Here is a 15516-nt window from a genome sequence, read left to right on the forward strand (position 1 = left end):
CTTGTATCCTTACGATTTATACTGATATCGTTTCCTGATTGCTTATTTGTACCCTATGACTATCATTAAGTGTTGTACCTTACGATTCTTGACGAATGTATCTTGTCTTTTTATGTACACCCGAGAGCATCTGCACCAAAGACGAATTCCTTGTGTGTCCGATCACACTTGGCCAATAAAGAATTGTATTGATGGGTGCAGTTGCAAACGACCAATTGTGGTTGTCTCGTTCTCTCTACCCGCTGAAGACAGAAACCAATATGGGTTACTATGCAATTACCATTGTTTTTAACCATGGGAAGAAATAAGCTACCAAGGGCACCTAATTAAGACACAGCAAGGAGCCCAATAGCCACAAAGAAATGCTGCTATCGGAGCCTTTCAAAAGAGAGAAAAAATACCATTACAACATCTCCTCTAAGAGGTGGAAATGAAAAAGCATGATAATTGTCACATAGTTATCCGAAAGCAATAAAGTTTGAGAGTTGTTTTTTTTAATCGTTAAGAGTGGAAGATTTGGCTAGCCAGGTTGCAGAGTGTTAGATGGCTGAAGTGCCCTTTTTAAAAAAAAAAAAAAAAACCAGGCTGAGATTTTTCAGGGCAGAAAGACAAGAATTTCCCAATTCAAACGCTGCAGAAGTACAGTGTGGGGTTTCCTGCACAAGTTCTGCAGAGATCTGCTTTTAGGAACAGAGTACAAAAAAAAAAATGCAACGAGAATTCAGAAACTTCCCTATTTCTATAACGTCAATCGCAGCGAAGGCCATTGCAATCTGTCCCATTTCATCCAATCTCTCTTCTTTGTTGTATGGTAGAAATGAGAAACTAAGACAAACCCGTTTTCTTCGGGCTGCACAGAGGAAGGCACGATACAGGTGGTCCTTGACTTGCAACCATTCGTTTAAGTGACCATTCGAATTTAGAAAAAAAGGCACAGAAAAAAGTGACTCACCTGATGCTTGCAGCATCCCCATGGCCACGTGATCAACATTTGGACATTTGGCAAACCGGCATGTGTTTATGACAGTTGAACTATCCGGGGTGTGTGTGTGTGTGTCATGTGATCACGATTTGTGAGCTTCCCAGCTGGCTTCCAACAAAATCAATGAGGCAAGCTGGATTCGCTTAATGACCACACGATTCAGTTAACGACTGCAGCAATTGGCTTAACAGCTGCGGCCAAAAAGGCTGTCAAATGGGGCACAGCTGACTTAACAAGTGCCTAATGTACAGGCTAAATGTTGGAGATGCGATTGTGAAGATGCCACTTATTACCATATATGGTGGACTTGTAAAAAAGTTAGAGCATTTTGGATTAAAGTATGGTGGATCATGCAGAATATTTTGAAAAAGAAGATTAAGTTTACTCCGCAGTTCTTTCTACTAGGAATAATTATGGATTGTACAGCTATAGAGACTAAATTGATTTTGAACTTAATAACAGCCGCAAGACTTTTGATTGCTCAATATTGGAAGAAAGAAGAATTACCTACAATTGAAGAATGGACACTTAAAGTATCGAATCTGGCAGAAATGGCAAAAATCTCTGCTTACTTGAAAGACTATACACAAGAAAAATATATTTTAGAATGGAAAATGTGGATTGATTATATTCAAAATAAGTATCAGATAAAAAAATATCGAATAGCATATGAGTAAATTTAGGAAATATTTTGTAGTAGATATATTTCTGAAGGAGAGGGGAATTGAGAGTGTGATTAAGTGTAGAGTGACTAGAGATTATAATTTAGGAATTATTTTAGATTATGATTGTTAGTTTTGATACCCTGCATTTTGTTCTGGGAAGTCGGGGTGGGGGGTGGGGGGTAAGGGGGAGGGGAATTGGGGGGTTGAGGCTAGAGATGGAGTGATGGTTAATGTACAGGGATTATTGAAGATGTATAAATATAATTAATGTAGGGTCGGGTCTGCCCAGTTACCATTTTAGAACGGTGGGGAGGGAGAAAAGAGAGAGTAGGAGGTAGGAAAGAGGAGAAGAGGAAGGAAGAGGGGTAGAAGAGGGAGAAGGAAGGTGTAGGGTGGAGGGAGGAGAGGATGTAGATAAGAGAAGGAGAGGAAGGTTAGGAAAGTAAAAGAAGGTAGAAGAGGGAAGAGTGTTAAAAAGGGGGGTGGTGACTGGGCAAGCCCGACTAATTGTATATAACTGTACATTGGATGAGTTGTTTGCCATGATTGTAAAAATAAAACTTTTTTATGAAAAAAACAAAAAACAAAAAAACAAGTGCCTGGCTTAGCAACAGAAATTTGGGGGCCCGATTGCGGTCGTAAGTCGAGGACTACTTGCACAGTCAGAAAATTTACTCAGTTCTAGCCTCTATCCCAGGGATGGCTAACCTTTTCCGGACCAAGTGCCCAAAGCGCGCGCACAACCCCCCCAAAATGCAATGCACACACGGCCCCCCGCATACATCCTGCCCCCCCCCCACATCCATGCATGCCCCCCGCATCCGCGCATGTGCAGCAGAGACCCAAAGACCAGCTGGCTGACGGGAGGCGCCTGTGCAGCGCAGTTGAACTGAGCTGGGGCAACAGCTCACATGCCCAAAGAGAGGACTCTGCGCGCCACCTCTGGCATGTGGTGCCATATGTTCGCCACCAATGCTTCCTGTTTCAGATCCGAACAATATATTCCCTGGAAAATCCTCCAGCAAAAAAAGCAAGGGGCAATCTGTTATCAGCAGGTCTACAAAAACAAGAAAACCCCAGGGGAAAAAAATAATCAGCTTTTATTGTTTGCTTTAGAAGGCTGGCCCCCAAAAGATCATAGACTCTGGGCTGCTGTCATCGATGGACACAAGGTGGGAACATTTTCCACAAAAGGTTTTCCAGGAGGGAATGCTCCAAATATTTCCTGCCAGTAACAACTGTAAAATTGGATGGAGATATAATACAGGTAGCTCTCGACTTACGCCCACAATGGAGCCCACAATTTCTCTTTGAATTTTGCTGCGTTTTGACTTTTCCTGCCACATTTGTTAAGTGAATCCTTGCCGTTGTTAAACAAATCCGGCTACCTCATTGTCTTTGCTTCTCAGAAGGTCGCTAAAGGGGATCACGTGACCCCGGGACACCGTCGTAAATATGAGTCAGTGGTTCTCAATTTTGAACACCTGTCCCCGTGGGGATGCTACAATGGTCGTAAGCGTAACTAAATGAACTGCTTTTAAGTCAAGAATCACCTGTATTTTAACCATGTCAGAGAACGATACACTCCTGTCTTAAATGAAGAATCACTACACCAATCACAAGCATTCTAAGGTTCAACTTTAAAAATTTGTGTTTATTCAGCCCCAGTCCTTAACTATGACTGATTGGGGTTTTTTTTTTCTTCAAGATACACGATGTTAAACCAAAAAAAAAAAAAAATGCCCAAAATAATCTGGGAAATTTTCCAGTTCACATTCTCCAGAAAATCTACAACACTTGTCCTGGAACACGAGAGGGAAAGCAATAAGCCAAGTTTAAACGCGAATGTTCTCCAAATCCAGAGCCAAGACTAAATGTCATAATAAGATTGTTTACCGCTGCATACTTGAAAGCCTGCTCAGTGTCCTGTTTTGTTTTGTTTTTTTTTAAAAAGAAATTATTACTGGAGCCCATGTCGAAATGGAAAATGCAGAGAAGCCAAGGCCCTTCTCTAAAACAACATTATAAGCCCCCACCCCCCAACATACTGTATCACTCTAATTCCCACAACACGGTTTATGTCAAACCACCTAGTAGGGCTGTATTATGTATTTTCCGTCTCACCTGTCCTACTATCTATGCAGGGGTGGGCTTCAAAACTTTTAGCAAGGGGTTCTCTACCTGGCTGCTGGGTGGGTGGGGCCTAGTTGGCCTGCACCAGGGTGGGGAGGGGGGCGTTTTTGCCCTCCCTGGGCTCTGGAGGCTTTCCTCGAGCCTCCGGGAGGGCGAAAACAGACTCTCCAGGCTCTGGAGGCGCTCTGGAGGCCAGAAACAGACCCATTTCCGGCCTTCCTGAACTTCCGGTAGGCCCGTTTTTTGCCCTCCCTGAGCCTCCGTGCGCACCCTATACTTACCTGCATCCAAAATGGGCCGTGTGGGGACTCCTGGGAGGGGAGGGGCTGGATGTGTGGGGCCAGCCAGGAGTGGCATTTGGGGGTTCTCCGAATTGCACAGAATGTTAGCTAGAGTTTCTCCCAAATCCCTGCGAACCCCCAGCAGCCCCACCCCTGTAGCTTTGTCCTTAGCTTCTTATGACTATAACTTTGTTGTTATATCTCATGATTTATGTTTTTAGTATTCTATTATGATATATGTTTTAGTATCCTAGGACTATGAGTGTTGTAATCTAGGATTTAAGGCGATTTACGATTATGATGATCACTTGTTGCTTGTATGTCCACTGCGAGCTTATGCACCGGGGACAAATACCTTGCGTGCATGTGTCCAATCACACTTGGCTAAATAAAGAATTCTATTCCGTTCCAAAGAAGAGCAGAGTTATAGGTAGTTTTGCACCTTTCAAAGGAGCAGTTTTTTCCCAAAAGCTACGCTGATTTGCCTGTTGTGGTTTCAGCTGGCTTTGGAAGACTTGCCTCTTCCAAAAATGCTTAAGGAAGCATCAGGCACACCTCTCAGCAGCACAATGCTGTTAAAAACTCTCCTCTTGGTTTCTGGGCTGCAGCCCCATAATGGGATTCACTCGGCTTTCGCTTAGCTTGCTGCATCAATCCAGACAAGAGGTTTGTAAACTATAGATTAAGACTTAAAAACAATGGGTGATCCCTGCGTGCTAGGTTTGATTCATCGAAATATAGCCAGACAAAGCAATAGCATTGTAATCTCAAGTGTTTGGCCCTTATCTGTGTTGTATAATGTTGCAAAAGAGCCCACATATCTACTTTTTCTTCCTAATTTTATTAACTCAATGAACTGCTTATATACGTCTATCCAGAAGTTGGTACCCATTAATTCCATTTAATCTTAATTAAGCTTTCCATCCTCAGTTCTCCTTGCTCCACATCTCAACATAGCAATATCAGAATGGGTTGCCACAAAGAAGAGAGAGTCGGGCTGTTTTCCAAAGCACCAGAGGGCAGGACAAGGAGCGATGGATGGAAACTCATCAAGGAGAGAAGAAACCTAGAACTAAGGAGAAATTTCATGACAGGGAGAACAATTAACCAGTAGAACAGGTTGCCTTCAGAAGTTGTGGGTGCTCCATTACTGGAGGCTTTTAAGAAGACACTGGACAATCATTTTGTTGTGGTCCACCGCCAGCCTGCAGAACTGGCAGCGGAATCGGACAGTGAGGAGGCTGGGGAGGACAGTGGGCCAGTCCTGGACTCTGGAGATGGCCCAGACAAGGGTTCTGCGTCGGAGGCAGAGATGGGGCCAGGGAGAGATGCACGGGAACAATGCGCAGACTCCAGAGCCTCCAGAGGCGGACAGCAGAGAGGAACAGGAGGAACAGGAGTGTACTGTTCCTAGTACACACATGCGAAGAGCTGCCATAAGGCAAGAGCAGCTAAAGCAAAAAGGACGACTCGGGAGTAAGGCTAGGAGATGACTGGTCCCTCCCATAAGGTTTAAAAGAGCAGCAGCGGCTCTTGGGCTCTTTGTAGGAAAACAATGTTGCTACATCTGTTTTTAGTCGGCGTCTCTTGTTTCTGAACTTTGTGGGGCTTTGCCAAGAAAAGCCTTTGGCAGGGTGCCAAAGCAGATAAAGGTTCGTGATAAGGCCGAAGGACTTTTTCTGCAGGACTTGTATTGGAATTAATTTGGACTAAGCTGGGAATGAAATAATTCCCAGCTGCTCTAATAAAATAGGGTTGTTTAAGACTAAGTGTGTCTTTTATGCCTAAGTGAGCCTAGGTCACAACACATTTGTCTGAAATGGTATAGGGTTTTCTGCCGGAGCAGGGGGTTGGACTAGAAGGTCCCTTCCAATTCTGTTATTTGGAATATTTGTGCAAGTTTTCTCTAGAATGCAATAATTCATATTCTCTCATAAGGGTGCTTCCAGCTGGTCACTTTTTAAAGAAAAAAAAATCATCTAGCACCTTGATCAAGAGTCTTAAGAGGATAACAACATAAGCCTGCCACAGCGTGCGCCCAGGATAAATAAATTTTAAAAAAATCTCTACCTGCAGGGAGGAGAAATCAGAAGGTCTCCTTTTTAGATCCCTAGCTTGCCTCTTTTCTTTAAAAGGTGGTTTCATGGGGAGGGAAGAGATGGGAGGAGGAGCAACGACAAGATGGGACCTTCCCAAGCCGGGTTTCGTTATTCAATCAAAATGCCAAACATGGAGACACTCCAATTGCATAAACACTGGCCTAACATGACCTGCTTGCCTAATGGACTGAAGAGGGGCAGGAGCTGTAGTCCAAATCTTAGGAAGTCATCAGAAGACCGGCATAAAGAGTGGAAGAGTGGCATGCAGCCTTTTCCCCCCCTCTTCCCTGGATGATGTCACCTAGTTTGGGTAACAAAATACCTGCAAGAAAATCACCAAGCTCAGAGAGCACCAAGGACTCCATAGTCCTCCTCCTCCTCCTCCTTCCCCTCCCCCCTTGCAAAATCCTCTCCCTTCTAGCACTGATGATGTTACTTTTTGAAAATCTGCTTCAGCCTGGCTGTCACTTTGCCTTTTGTCTTGTAATCCTTTGCGCAATTTCTCGATTGAAGGCAGGGGATCTGTCTTATTGAGGTGCAGGGAGGACATTAAAGGTGTAAAGGTAAAGGTAAAGGTTCCCCTCGCACATATGTGCTAGTCGTTCCTGACTCTAGGGGGCAGTGCTCATCTCCGTTTCAAAGCCGAAGAGCCAGCGCTGTCCGAAGACGTCTCCGTGGTCATGTGGCCGGCATGACTCAATGCCAAAGGCGCACGGAACGCTGTTACCTTCCCACCAAAGGTGGTCCCTATTTTTTCTACTTGCATTTTTACGTGCTTTTGAAACTGCTAGGTTGGCAGAAGCTGGGACAAGTAACAGGAGCTCACCCCGTTACACGGCAGCACTAGGGATTCGAACTGCTGAGCTGCCGACCTTTCAATCGACAAGCTCAACGTCCTAGCCCCTGAGCCACCGCGTCCCTATATTAAAGGTGAGGCGGAATCAAAAACAAATCCACAACCTCAAGAGTGTATAGAGGCACACAGGCACACATGCCTGAAGTGGTATGTGGCGTCGCCCGTTCCTCTTCCGGGTTTCTGGCATGCATGTGCAACGCGATGATCAGCTGGCCTTTGTGCATACAGCAGTGCTGGAAACCAGAAGAGCTGGTCTTTCATTTTCCAGCATGAGCATGCACACTAGCCAGCTGATCAGCATGTGCGCATGTGTGGTAGTAACCGGAAGACTTGCTCGCGCGCCAGAAACCGGAAGTACCTTATCCAGTGCGCGCATGCTCCCTGGGCAGCTCCTCCTCCTGGTCGCAGCCCTGATGAGCACTCCCATCACTGCTCTAGGGGAACTACGGCAGGTTTCTTGGCTGCACGGAAGTCAATCATGGAAGAAAACAGAGAAGAAGCAATGCAGGGCCGAGTTCCAGGTCAGTGTTTCTCAATCTTGGCTGCTTGAAGATGGGTGGACTTCAACTCCCAGAATTCGGCATGCTGGATGAGGAATTCTGGGAGTGGGAAGCCCAAGTAAATGTTCAAGTAGCCATGGTTGAGAAAACACTGTCCCAGGAGTTATTAGCCCTCTAGAACTACATTCTCAAGGTAAGAAACAGACCCAACAATGTTACAAAATCCTCTACGTAAGTCATCAAAACGACATTTGCCTGGTTAGTACTTTGGCTACAAAACTCAAGGTTTAGTGTAGAAAAAGCCAAAGGTGGTTGGTGAAAGCTTCATGGCTCCTACAATTTTAGACCTGATCCTATGACTTTGGAGGAAGGGGAATAGGTTTTTTGACATATGGGGCTAGCTGTTCTGATCCATAAAAATTGCAGGAGTATAATGGTCTCATCAGTTCACGCTCAAGACCTCTGCAAATTACTCACACATTTTGGAAATTACATCCACGTTCCACAGCCTTGAAGGTTGAGGAACATCTGCATTTACCCTTGCCCCTTCCTGGACACATGAAACAACTAAGAGTCCCACCTATCACTGCAGGTGCCCAGGATGAAATGGGAAAAAACAATCCAGAATTGCCAACTGTAATATACAAAGGTATTACAGGCAATCCTCAACTTACAAACCGTTTGTTCAGTGACCATTCAAAGTTACAACAGCACTGAAAAAAAGCCACTCAGGACCATTCTCCACACTTATGACCATTGCACCGTGGTCATATGATCAAAATTTGGACACTTGGCAACCGACTCGTCTTTATGACGGCTGCAGTGTCCCGGGGGTGTGTGTGTGTGTGTGTGTCACGGGATCCCCTTTTGCGACCTTCTGACAAGCAAAGTCCATGGGGAAGCCAGATTCACTTAACAACCGGGTCACTAACTGAAGAAATGCAATGGAACCAGCTGTGGCAAGGGGGCAAACTCACTTAACGAATGTTTCACTTAGCGACGTAAATCTTGGGCTCGATTGTGGTTGCACCTGGAGGACTCCCTGTACTTCCTGACAGATGGAGCTGCCTGACTTTTTAAAGCAGGGGTCCCCAACCTTTCAGACCTCAGGGACCACTAAATTCATAATTTTAAATCCCATGAATCACTAATATGATCTGCCTAATGACTGGCTGGGTGGGCCTGGCTAGGTGGTCATCTGATTGGGTGGGTGTGGTAAACTCGATGTCACCCAAATTGAGGGGCGCCTCACTGGTCTCTACTCGCCCCTCCCCTCCCAGCCCCTCCTTGCCTGTCCGCCCAGGCTCCTTAAGTGTCCCAAAAGGAAGCAGTTATTAGAGCTAAGCAGCCACCATGAATAGAATAGAATAGAATAGAATTTTTATTGGCCAAGTGTGATTGGACACAGAAGGAATTTGTCTTGGTGCAGATGCTCTCAGTGTACATAAAAGAAAAGATACGTTCATCAAGGTACAACATTTACAACACAATTGATGGTCAATATATCAATATAAAAATGAGAAAGAGTTGGCAAAACAGCTGGCTCAGTTCAAATTGGATCTGACCCAGAAGGAGGCTCAGCAGAAGCACCTCACTAAGGACTAGGAGCATAGGCTTTCCAAACAGAGGGAAGACCTGCGGGAGTGCAAGGCCAGGTACCGGCACCTGGAGGCTCAGCGGGCTGAGATGGTCAGCCAGTTCCAGGCCATGATGCAGTCCCATTAGAACAGGGCCCTCTTGTTCTTCGCCACCAGCGGCGCTTCCCTCCAGCCTTCGCCAAAATCCCACACCAGGAGGCTGAAGCAGACCCCAAGTCAGAATTTCTGCCCCCCTCGGACCCACACAAAAAGACCCCAAAGGGGGAGACTCTCTGGAGCAACACAAACGTTCATTGCACGTATCCAGCCCATGGGCCGTAGTTGGAGGACCCCTGATTTAGTGCAATATAAAAAATGCAAATAATTTTTCTGCGGACCACCAAAATTTTCTCGCGGAACACTGGTTGGTGACTGCTGTTTTAAAGGATCAAGGCAACTAAGAACAGAAAGCTTCCAGGATTCAGAGGAAATCTGTGTTTCTCAAGTGTATTTAAAGAATTTAAGGGACAGCCATCCACTGGAATCCAGAGCCATACTGGAAAAGACAAGAGCATCCATTGTTTCAGAAAAACTACCCAAAGAGTGCAAATATATTTTTTTTCACAATGCTAGCTGCAGGAGAAAATATCTTTCCATTAATATTTCTTAACCAGTGCTTGCTGCAATTGTTGTTGCCCGTTTCACATTAAAGGAAAACTTCTCTCTGCCACCAAAAATTAACTTGCACCAATAATTTAGAAGATTGTTTTTAGAACGTTGCAAAATCGTTTTTCAGCTAATATTCCCGTCATTTTTTTTCCCCTCCCAAGGAGTGGGTATTTTTGATAACTTCATGGTCTCCCTTTTTTAAAAAAGAAGGAAATTCTTAAGTATGGTTCTAATAGGTTTTGTGGCTTAAAAAGAACAAATGGAAATTGAGTTGAATAATATTTTGAAACTATTTTGAAAGACCTGGTGATGCATCGAGCCTGACCTTTTGAGATTTAGTATTTTTTTTTACTTTCGGATGATGGACGTGTGTTTTATCCCAAGCATGTTTTAACCTCAACTGCTGACGACTGACGGCTGGAAATTGGACATTTAAACATAGAACGTTCTGGGACAGACCACTGGGCTCTGCCTGGCCCCGACTTTCGAACTAAAAAAGCCAGGATTTCGCAAACGATTGTGTTGTATAGAAAGCGAGCAGTCACTGCACAAAACAGAACAATCACTGCACAAAAACACCTCTGAACTCATTACTCACATGAACACTAGGGCCTCTTGGGGGCAGGGTGTTGTGTGTTTGTTTTTTTTAAATGCAGCTTCCACACCCTTCAGATAGGAAGAGAAAATAAATAATGACTGGAAAAGCAAGCTACATTGGAATGTTGCATTTGATTTGCATGTTTCTACCCTGAAAATTCGGTGTGGGAGGGGAGCCACAGATTTTCTCCACTTTTCCTATGAATTGATCCGAAGGCTGCAGGCTCTATACAGGCCGTCTTTGACTCACAACAGTTCGTTTAGTGACTGATTCAAAGTTATAACAGCACTGAAAAAAGTGACATATGGCCGTTTTCCCACGGCTGTTACAGCAACCCTGTAGTCAGCTGATCAAAATTCGGGACGCTTGGCAACCGGTTCATATTTATGACGGTGCCAGTGTTCCCGGGGGGGGGGTGTCATGTGATCCCCGTTTTGTGGCCTTCCAATGAGCAAAGTCCACGGGGAAGCCAGATTCACTTAACAACCGGGTGACTAACTTATCAACTGCAGTGATTCCCTTAACGACGGTTGCAAGGAAGGTCGCAAAATGTGGTAACACTTACTTAATAACTGTCTTGCTTAGCAACAAAAAAATGTGGGCGCAATAATAATTGTAAGTCGAGGACTACCTGTAATGATAGATTGTGCTCTTCACCCAGAAGCGCACAAGAGGGAATTCCCCATATTTTTTTCCCCCATCGTAGCCACAACAATGCTTAAAACATGAGCAGAGCAGCTGCCAGGCCTGGGGAAACCGAGTTCCGAGATCCTGCTGAACTCCTAACATCCCAAAGCCCCATTTGAAATGGTCCAGGGCAAAACAGATGGCCTTGCAAACATCTGGAAGGTCACCCTTCTCCTCCCTGAATGGAGCGATCCTCAAGGCCACAAGAGCAACAGCCCTAAATTAAAATTTTATCTGATTCACAGCATCTGCTCCTCGTAATAAACTGCAGAACCACAGTCTATGCTGGTATGCTGCCTTTGGATATGGAAGCTCTTCTGGCAGCTCTTAAATTGGCTTTCGAAAGACAGGGGAAGGAAACTGGGGTTTGACCAGTAGAGGGGAAACCGGGGAGGGGGGGGGAAGGAGGGGAATCTTAGTAGTCTCTCTTCCAGAACCAAAACTATGATTTCCTAGTTTTCTGTTTGTTGACTCAGAGTACAATATTCACAAATGCTTGCATAGGGAACGAGAAGGAAAAACATCAACCTCACCATTCCAATATGTTCATAAGAGAGGGACAGATCTCAACTATAAAAAAAAAATACACTTTTAAAGGACACCAGCCAGATCAGAGAACAACTCAAAGAAATAGTGCAAGATCCAGAAGATGTGGAAAGACCTGGCCCATAAAATTGCCAAGAATCGGATGCGACTGAATAGACAACATCATCATCATCATCATCAACAATGGTGGCTCTGCCATTTAAATAGGAGGATTTAAGAAGCCCAATGTCCCTTCCATTTCCCTATGAATAGTAGTTTTTAGTTTACTTTATTGTCATTCCACCTTGTACAACAAAATTAAATGCCATCTTCATTGCACATCATACATAAAAAAAATTATAAAACTCCCAGAATTCCTCAGCCAGCCATGTCTGGTTTGAAAGATACCAAGATGGCTTCCTCGGCTTGGGCCAAGGAGCTGGACCTACAAAGATCCCTGTCTATGATTTCCGTCCTATAGGATGAATTATGGATCCAGGAAGCTCAGAAGTCTCTGGTGGTCCCATGGTTGGAAGATGGATCTTCACATCCCAGGATTGTAGAGGTGGGTGCCACTTATGAACCACGCTCTCCATGTTGGCTGGGGAATTCTGGGGAGTCCATGAGGCTTAAAGTTCTCAAGTTTGGAGACCCCTAGTCTAGTAGTTTAATGCAGGAGTTCCTAACCTCTGGTCCATGGACCGGTTTGTGTCCAGGCTGCACAGCTGGAGGTGAGTGGTGTGCAAACAAAACTGTGTATGCACAGGATCTAGGTTATGAGTTCCTCCTCTTACCCCCCGCCTCCCACCCCAGTCCGTGGAAAAATTGTCTTCCACGAAACCGGTTCCTGGTACCAAAAGGTTGGGGAATCGCTGTTTTAATGGCTGGTGTTATACAGTTTCCAGCATGGAGACAGAAGAATAAGGCAAAAACAACACCACTAGTGGGGTTTTTTTTAACAACGTGATCATGAAGCCAAGCAGAAATTTTCCACCACAATTCCCTAATGAATTGAAGCTACTGTAACACAGAACTTTAAAAATAATTAGCTCATTAAGCTCCAGCAATCTCCCATGATCAATGGTGGTAAATACCATCAAGGAATCACCCCACCTTTTCCCCTGGCGAAGCCACTACTCAGAATAACTAGGGTTTTTATACCGTTACATCCAGGCCAGGAGATCCAAATAATTAATTTATTTCAAGTCAAATTTATTTCTAAGAAATCCCCAGCAGTTCAAAGGCCACCCTCTTATCTAGTACGAACAACCAAAACTTGCAACTTAGTGATAATTACCCGAAATTTCAAGATCCAGGAAAGCCCTCTTCCAAAAAAAAATTCTACATTACCACCTGTTCCAAGATGATGTGCAGAAACTCCTCATAAAAATAGGTACTGGCCCTTCCTTAGAGCCATCCCATTAGAGCAACTAAGGACAAAATCTAAAAAAGCCATCAGCAGAACTGGACAAGTATCACCTTCTTCCTGAGGCCATAAGAATATAATTAAGGGTTCTCATAAACTCTGACCAGGTGGCACCTCCATAATTCAACAAGCTCTTCAAAAATTTTGCTGTCTAATTTGAAGCACATACAAGGAATTTTGTAAGGAAAGGTCTTCGCAAACCTATTACTCAGTAATTTAGTCAGTTCTGCCTCAAATTTATCTCCAAGTAGAGTCTCCAGCAGTTGAGAAAGCTCTGCTGAGCAGTTCACTTAAGATACAACGATGGAGAAATAAATTCTCATTGCTGGCATCAGAGCTACACATAAGTGGACCTTGATCTGTGCCCAGTCAGATGTGTTGCAAAATTCATACTTCTGTACCTTAAGTCATCCGTCAATTCATTTGCTTTCAATCTGGCCTCACCAGAAACAGCTCTCCAGAGTGAAAGCCTCAACAACTCTTCTCAGTTCAAAAGTGCCACAACGAAACCAAGATGTTGTCAGGATCCCTATCTAGTTCCCCGGAGGACTCAGCAATCCTCAAAGTCTCTGAGGAGCGACCAGGTTAACCAGTCCCCGCCCTTCCAAGGAAGACAAGCACAGTCAGCTCAAGTCTCGCCAGGATGCAATATCTTTGCGACAATGAGATGATTCTTATCCCACTGATGCCCCCTTCACTTCCAGTCCCTCCCACTCCCAAACCTTGAAGCCGGGCTAATAAATACACACACACAACCCATTTATAACTGCCCAATTCCATTTGCACAACATGCTAAAGGAGAGAGAGAGAAAGAGAGAGAGAGAGAGAGAGAGAGAGAGAGAGAGAGAGATGAAGATGGGTAGGTAGAACACACATATTAGATTAGATAGATAGGAAAGATGGACAGACAGACATAGATAGATGCAGGTAGATAGGTAAGTAGAACACATGTATATAGATAGATAGATAGATAGATAGATAGATAGATAGATAGATAGATAGATAGATAGATAGGTAGGTAGGTAGGTAGGTAGGTAGGTAGGTAGGTAGGTAGGTAGATGACAGTTGATAGATAGATGACAGATAGATGACAGAGATATAGACAGATTAAGATAGACTAAGATAGATATATACACAGAGACATACAGAGATAATAAGGTAGATGATATAGATGATAGATGATAGATAGATAGATAGATAGATAGATAGATAGATAGATAGATAGATAGATAGATAGATAGGGACTGAAATAGATATGTACAGAGACAGAGATAAAATAGGAAGGATAGATAGATAGATAGATAGATAGATAGATAGATAGATAGATAGATAGATAGATAGATAGATAGATGATAGATAGATAGATAGATAGATAGATAGATAGATAGATAGATAGATAGATAGCAGATGGTAGATAGGCAATAGATTAGACAGATAGATGATATAGAGAGGAAGAGCAAGAAGAAATAGATAGAAATACAGATATAGGCAGATGACAGATAAAGAGAGAGACAGAGAGGGAGAGAGATGATATATAGATATAAGATAGACACATTTTTAACACCCAGTGTTAAAAATTAGAGCCATCTGGACACTGGATGGATTAATGCAGAAAAAGGCAGAATCCCATCACCAGGTTTTAAGCCCCGCCGAACGAAGGAAGGGCCGGCTCTGCTTGGTATTATTATGATGATGATGATGATGGGCTGGAACCGTTCCCAGGATGGCCCTAGATAGAAAGTCCAGCGCTGGCCTAAAGCCAACTAAAGCCTCGGCCTGGGCACTTTACCTCTCTCCCAGAGGGTGGGGTGGGGGTGAGGGAGGGAAACAACCACAGAGCAAAGGGCGACATGATCGCAAGAGGGTCTCTCCTCTCTCTCTCCCCCCCCTCCCTCCCTCCCTCCCTCCCAATGGGGAAGGACCGGCCCCTCCCCCGCCCCCCCCCCGCCGCCAACCGAACTCACCTCAGCGATCCTTTCCAGGCAACGACAAAGCCATAACAAGGCACGAGGACGATCACGACGGTCTGCAAAAAGGGAGGCCGTTGTAAGGAAGGGGAGGAGACGCCCCCCCACCTCCCCATTCCTGGGTCGTGTGGGGGGGAGGGGAGGATACTCACCGTTGGGTGAGGGTCCCCTCCATGTACTCGTCCTTGAGGGGAGGGGTCCCCAAGGTCTCTCCCTCAGAAGGAACCTTCCCCCCCCCTCTTCCCCAAAAGACCCCCCCTCCTCCTCTCTCCTTCCTTCCAGCTGGGGGCGCCCCAAAGGAAAGCCCCCCCCCCACACTCTTCCCAGAAAGGTGGGGTGGCCGTTGCTGAGGGGAAGGAGGGAGGGAGGGGTGGGGGTGGGGAATAGTGGCGAACGGGGCGTTCGGTTGCCCCAACCCCGACCCGGACGGGAAGAGAGAGGGTCCAATTTTCGCTTACCCTCCTCTCCGCCACCAGCAGCTCTCCTCAGCGACCAGAGCGCCCACTCGGGCTCAGCCTCCTGCATCACTTCCGGGGGGTGGGGCCTCCTCG

The 15516-nt window shown here is 45.1% G+C and overlaps 1 protein-coding gene across 4 annotated transcripts in view; it reads right to left on the reverse strand.

The window, feature by feature from the left end:
* DCUN1D3 (defective in cullin neddylation 1 domain containing 3) overlaps positions 1 to 15515 on the reverse strand; it is a 34721-nt gene extending 19206 nt beyond the window's left edge. Inside the window, exons 1-3 of one of the 4 annotated variants that reach the window (XM_058157154.1) lie at positions 15424 to 15442; positions 14963 to 15024; positions 7375 to 7477 (exon numbers count right to left, since the gene is read on the reverse strand). The gene's annotated coding sequence lies outside the window, so the exon portion shown is untranslated. Of the gene's footprint in view, positions 1 to 78; positions 244 to 7374; positions 7478 to 14962; positions 15025 to 15117; positions 15209 to 15423 lie in introns of those variants that run through there. The other 3 variants (XM_058157151.1, XM_058157153.1, XM_058157156.1) reach the window with 3 other exon arrangements.
* Between the last annotated feature and the right edge of the window lies 1 nt (position 15516).

This window comes from Ahaetulla prasina, chromosome 14 (assembly GCF_028640845.1).
Source record: "Ahaetulla prasina isolate Xishuangbanna chromosome 14, ASM2864084v1, whole genome shotgun sequence".
NCBI classification, from domain to species: domain Eukaryota; kingdom Metazoa; phylum Chordata; class Lepidosauria; order Squamata; family Colubridae; genus Ahaetulla; species Ahaetulla prasina.